Source organism: Myotis brandtii, unplaced genomic scaffold (genome assembly GCF_000412655.1).
Source record: "Myotis brandtii unplaced genomic scaffold, ASM41265v1 scaffold643, whole genome shotgun sequence".
NCBI classification, from domain to species: domain Eukaryota; kingdom Metazoa; phylum Chordata; class Mammalia; order Chiroptera; family Vespertilionidae; genus Myotis; species Myotis brandtii.
This window is the reverse complement of record NW_005370478.1, coordinates 660,439-666,804: the sequence shown is the minus strand read 5'-3', so window position 1 is coordinate 666,804 and position 6,366 is coordinate 660,439. Positions and strand designations below refer to the sequence as shown.

The 6,366-nt window shown below is 49.4% G+C and overlaps 1 protein-coding gene across 2 annotated transcripts in view; it reads left to right on the top strand.

Moving 5' to 3' along the window:
- The window catches only part of S100A10 (S100 calcium binding protein A10), a 13,540-nt gene that overhangs the window by 3,391 nt on the left and 3,783 nt on the right, over positions 1-6,366 (top strand). The window contains exon 1 of one of the 2 annotated variants that reach the window (XM_005880628.2): positions 1,627-1,647. The exons of the other annotated variant lie outside the window; for it this stretch is intronic. The gene's annotated coding sequence lies outside the window, so the exon portion shown is untranslated. Of the gene's footprint in view, positions 1-1,626; positions 1,648-6,366 lie in introns of those variants that run through there. 2 annotated transcript variants of the gene reach the window in all.

The window sequence follows — 6,366 nt, the reverse complement described above, 5'->3', positions numbered from 1 at the left end:
CGCGGGGTCTCCCAGCGCCTGGGAGGGAGGAAGGATGCGGGGAGTCCGTGCTCTGGCCACACTCGGGCGAGGCGAGCAGCGCCCTGGCGCGACCCTCCCCAGATTCCGGCGGACCCGGGGAGGGGGGCTCGCCCTTTATTACAGGAGGTCGGTGTTGGTGCCCCGGGGTCCGAGCTCTCCTCCCTTGCTTTACTCCCACTTGCCTACTTTTCCACTGGTCTCCCCAGTTAAACGAGCCCCTGCTTTTGGCCCCTTGTCTTGGCGGCATGCTTTTTTGTGGGCTCCAGCTGCGGGCTGACCTCTGTCCAGCTGTTCGAATCCTCCCCCGCCTGGGCCGCCAGAGCAGGCTCCGGAGGGCTGCGGTCGGCTGGGGAGGGCTGGGCAGGTTGGCAGCTGGCGGATACCCTTCCTAAGGCACACTCGGCCCCTGGCCCTGAGGCTTCAGGTTGTGCTTCCTGTTTGTCTGCTAGACGTGAAGGTTCTCACTGCTGGGGGAGGGAGGGAGGGAGGGAGGGAGGTCTATTTGATTTCTTTATAAAGCAGTTTTGCAGGGGGAGGGGGCGGGGAGAGGACCGTGTTAAGTGATTTCTCTACTGAAAGGGTTTCCCCCTCTCGCTACCTTAATCAAACAAATGGAACTAAAATGAAATAGGGAAAGAACAGTCTTGGCGAAGGACCTTCCAACCCAGATTAATCTGGCCCAGTGCAAATGAGACAGAGATGTGCTGGATACCTGGTCACACTTGAACTTGGCCAAAAGAATAGCACCTCCTCCAGCCCTGGACCCTGCACTCTCCAGCCTCAGCTGGGCCCCACCTAACTGAAACCAGGACTTTGCCCGCTGGGTGGGAGTGGTAAGACCCGCTGAGGGCTGAGGGCCAAACCCTGCACAGCTTTAGGCCAGACTCTGGAATCCATTAAGCCCACCCACCCCCACCCCTTCTCTCTGTGGGGAGCTGGGAGCACTCTGCAGGGCGTGGCTAGCACAAAGGGCTCCAGGATTCTGCGAGTGGATGGAGGCCTGTGACTCAGCTCTGAGACCATGTGGGTGTGGCCCTGACGGTTCTGGCTACTCTGGGCAGATGGTTTGGACAGAACACTCCCTGAAGGGAAAGGGGAACTGTGCCATCTTAGAGGGCATCTTCCAAGAGGAAGTGAGTCACACCAGCACTGGCTGGCAATCTGAAGGAGAGAAGGGCTCTCTTAGTTGAACTATGGATGAGGGCAGCAATTAGATGGGCAAGGCCATCATGAGACCGCTGCTGGGTTATCTGCCTTACGCTTGTTGGCAGGCTGCGTCAGCTTCGCTGGGGAGGCAGCTTTTCTGTTTAGAGGCTTACAGTTGCAGAATTCCACTCCCCACCCCAGCACACACACACACACACATACACACACACACCCCTGCAGCCAGTCTGAGTTTCAACCTGCAGCAATGGATTTTTATATCCTGCACTTCGGGTGAGGCCAGGTTCATGGAAACACCCTCTCAAAGATCTTTGCCTCCAACGTGTTTCTGCAAATTACAAAAGACAACGAACGCCAGGGGTTGGAGCAAGAATGAGTTCATAGAACTCATTTGAAATTTCTTTGTCAATCCTGCCCCCACAGATTCCTGTCCGGTGTCTACTTAATCACCTCTTCTAAACGGTATATACCTTCCTCGACAGCCCAAAGCTACCTTCCTCACGGTCCCTGATCCACCCTTTGGAGTTTCTTATTCCAGTTCCTCAAATGTTCTTGGGAGTCCACTGGGCACAACGCATCCTGATTTCTAGGTGATGGATGCTCTTCCCTGATGTTTCCTGCATACCACATCAGATGAGCCTTTTCCTCCCAGGTCTGGCTTCTGGCCAGCCTCCCAAGCAGCAACCTCAGTGAAAGCAGGCCTCGGCCGGGGCGGAGCTGAGACTGGGTGCCTCCCTGCTTTCCACTGACAGTTCCAAAAAAATGTGACTTTTTAAGAGCACTACCCACTTGGTATGCCCTTGGCTACAGCCCAGTCTTTTAAAGTTGGGGAGAACAATGGAATCTTTTCAGGGCTATAATGTACAAATTAGCACTCGGAGTGCTGGGAAAGCTGGCCTGCCGGAAGTTTTAGGATCTTTTTTAAGCTTTTCGTTTTCTTGGAAACGCAACAATTTGGGAATATTGCACCAAAAGCAACAAGAACGAATTACTTATTTCTGACAATGTTCAGCACTTCCTAGCCCTTCACTAAATAACTACCACCCAACCCGCCAGTGGATTTAATACCAGTTGTCACAATGGCTATTGTTTGACCGTTCAGGATGATTAAGGAATAGGAGATGGGTGTACACCATTGGGGTGAAGAAGGCTTCTGCTTCTCTCTTCCTATTGGGTTGCACCTGGAACTTTTCCTTTGCTGCCCACTTTCTCGTTGGGCGAGTTTTATGTTTGGTGAATGGTTGGAGACACAGCCTGGTCCATTGCCCCAAGTCCCTTTTTCTTAATTTCCTTTGGGGATCAAGTTCAAGAATGTCTTCTGGGTTTAATTTTCAAAAAAAAAAAAAAGGAGGGGTTTTTTTTCAAAATCTCTGAAGCAAAAGGAAGGAAACCTCAAACACATTTAAAAGAATAGATGTTTGTTTTTAGTGACACCCTGCCAGTTATTTTCTGGGTGGGCTGTAAGAAAACGACAGTACGGATGAGCAAAGTAACTCAAACCTCTTGCTCTGTAGAAGGATCCTTTGTAAAATTTCGGACTAGATCTGGGCATGGGTCCAGAGCAAACATTTGGGATTGCTCAGGAGCAGGATTTCTGTAAGGAGGCCTCCTGCTTCCCTGCTACTCCTGGGAGCATCAAAATTGACTTTATCATCAATTTCATTCTCACTGATTCGTAAGCAGCCTCTAATGGGGCAGGGTGCTAGCTACGGGGCCTTGCCCAAGGAGCCCACAATCTAGTGAGAAAAGAAACAAACACAATTAACTAAAGGTTATGACATCTTTTTAAATAATATGCCATTAGCTGGGAAACTTCCCAAAGGCAAGCACTGTGGAGTGAGTATGTGTATGTGTCTGTCTGTCTCTGACACATGACCAGGACATGCAAAGTGTAGGAGCTCCAGAAATGGAAAATTGAATTCTCTACATTTGTGGAGTCCAGAATCATTTCTGTAGAGAAAACTACACAGAGAGACTATGGACTTTCCGAACCTCCACTCTTAAAGACCTATTGTCCAGGCAAACAGGAAATACACAGGTATCAGAATAAAATGATTCGATAAAAAATGAGTGAACAATGAGGTAGTTACATCCCGTGGAGCTCACAGTGAGAGAGCAGAGCTGGAGAGGCATGAAGTAGAAATTGGGATGGACCCACACATGAGAGAAACACAAGAGTGAGAAGAGAAAGAGAAGTCACGTCTGGGTCTGACCAGACCTGTTTAGCAGGACGTGTATTTTCCCTCTGCGTATGGAATGTGCTTTTCTCTGTACTTGACTGTCTCGCTCAGAGGCAGCCCCCTTTGGGCCCCTTTCCCGGCCCTTCCCAGCTCTCCTGTCCTCCTGCCCAGCTTGAGCTACCAGGTTTGCAACCCAGACTTGGGTGATCACACCTGCCAAAGGGATTATCTGATTCATTCATTCCAGTCATTTAGCAAACACTTATTTAGTGTTTCTGGATAGAACAGAATGATTCACAGTTCTTATCCCAGGTAGAGAGACAGGTGAACAAATAAATGAGTGTTTCAGATGCAGGAGGAGGTTGCCTGGGGCACAGAGAGGACCCTGCTGCCCCTTAGCCCCAGGCCCCAGGCCCTCCAGTGAAAAGTGTACCCAAGCTAGAAGCAAGAGTCCCACCCCCGACTGCATGAGGAGGTAAGAGGGGGTGGAGCATGAGGATGGGGGATGGAAACCCCAGGTTCAAGTCCCTGAACTGCTGCTTTAGCAACCAACGGTCAGTGCTGCAGTCAGCCAGCCCCACCCTGCAGTCCGCCCGCCCTGCAGTCGCCCCGCCCAAGATGGGAGGGCTGGCAGCGCTGACTCAGTGGGGCAACCGCTGCTCTTGGAAAGAGCTGCATGACCCATCCGCTACCAAGAGAACAGCTTTAATCATAACATGTCCCCCTTCCCCTCATTCTTACTGTGAAACCAATGCGCTGGCTCTTCCTTCAAAACAGGGTTAACTGGTCCATAGACCTGGTCAGTGCCCTCTGGGGCCCAGGTTACTGAGGAGACAGCAGGCATCTCATCTGGTTTCCAAAGCTATTTTTACCTTCAGGACCTTACACCTCCTGGCTAGTGGCTGCTCTTCATTCTTATGGCAAATGCAAGACAAATAGCCAGCCGGCTGCTGTATTTACAACCCATGTGCTGAACACACAGGAGAGAAAGAGAAGGGGGAGGGGTCCAGTGGGGCAGGGATGTGGCTTCAGCGAGGAATGCTCTGCTCTGTTCCTTCGTGAGGAGCACAGATGAGGAGCGGGTGGGATTGGGACCTGAAACCTCAGTGCTGACTAAGGGCAGACTGTCCTCACCCTCTTGAGGAAGATATTCAAGGGTGGCCAAAATTTCCTCAGCTTCCCACCCATTTCTCTCAGAAGTTCCTAAATTCACCTGGTTCCCAGTTTAGGGCCTTACTCTGGCTTTGCAGGGCACTTTCCTTCTGCTCTGCCGCGTGAAGAAAGGGAACCGGGTGTCCCACAGCCCGTTCCAATTTCTGGGATCTTTGGGAATTTGTCATGAAGGGCTCTGTGCTCTACACTCTGTACTCTACTGTTTCTGAGCTTGGGCACAGGTATTTTTAAACCTTTCCTGGGTTATTTCAGAACTGGAATGGGATCCCACATCCTTCTCCCATAGGTGACTCACTCAGTTGAGTCTGAAGTTGCTGGCCTTCAGTAACTCATCCAGGCCAGGCTGACTCCAGCTAAGCCAGCCCACGGCCATCTGAAGCCGTAAGGGAGATGGGGACGAGCCAGACCCGACTGCGTAGGAAGAGAGGGGAAAGGGTGTGTTTGGTCCCGTGGAATTCATCTCACAGCGGACCTTGAGCATTAATTTGCTGCTCTCTCCAAGAGAACCGCCTTCCAGATGAATCATGCCCCACTCTGGTTTATAGCACTCGTTAGAGTAGCACATTCTTTGGCATGCTGGTTCACGTACTTTTCTGGGTATTCAGGGGTAGAATTTATGATTCTTAAGTGTAATTGCTCAATCATCATGTTCACCAACCCCACCTTCTCCTCTGTAAAAGATAGCATTTAGGGGTCTGTTTTGAAAACACACCTGTCAGCAGCAGAAACCAGACCAAAAAGCCTTTCTCAGGTTCCTATTGGCCACTCTCTAGCAAGGGAAGGTGCAAGCCTCTTCAACTTGTGCGCAGAACCTGTTCTTGTGTTTTGTTGTTGCTGTTTTAGGGAACGGTATGTTACAGTCTCCATTCAAGTTCACCTGTTTCCTACCCAGTAGTGACGTTAGGTGATGTTAGCCAGAGCTGCTCTATTCTGGCCAAAGCATTCCTTCCAAAGAAGTCAAAATCCACTGAGCTTCTATCAAGTACTAAGCACTGGGTCTTAATGAGACATGTACCTCCCAGATCATTATACCTGAATATAATCTGACATGTTTTCTTTCTTTTAAACTCTTCATGATGAAAGCTTTTGCTCTCCCACTGCACCCCAGACTGTGAAAGTAACTCTTCCATTCTTGCTGCCCAAAATATATCAGGTCCCCAAAGGGGTTAGGATATATTGTTACTTCTTCTCAAGGAACTAGATAATGAACTTTGGGTAGCTTTTATTCAGGTAGGACAAGTGCATTTACTACCAAAGATGCATATAAATGTCTTCGTTGCAATCACTAACAAGTTCAAAGCTTTAGTAGAGAATACATACCCAGCAGGTCAAATTCATTCATAAGCAGATTTCTAAACCTTAGGATTAGACTGAACCAGGTTACCAGTTGCGCTTGAAGGGCTGAAGTTGCCCTACTCACCAGGCTTGACTGTGTGGGTTGTTGGTATTCCACCATATCTGAGAGTCCCATTTACCAGCGCCAAGAGAAATGATGAAACATATATTCTTTGAATAGGTGCTTTGTCCATTAAGAAGAGGGATACTGATCTTGCCTTTCCAAATGATTAGAGGTCTTACTTTTCACTCCGTGATTTATGCAGAATTCGCGGGCAACTAGATGAATCCCTCATTCAGAGCATCAATACCTGTGGTGCCTATTTCCATCAGCAGGAGGCCCAAAACCAGGGGTGAACTGGTTCTTAGACTTACTGAATTTTGCAGCTGGAAAGAATCAAGTGAATGATCTAATCACCCTCCTTCCAATTATTCTCAAAAGATTGGCAATACTTACAGCTTAAAAGTTAATGTAGCCCTGGCTGGTGTTGCT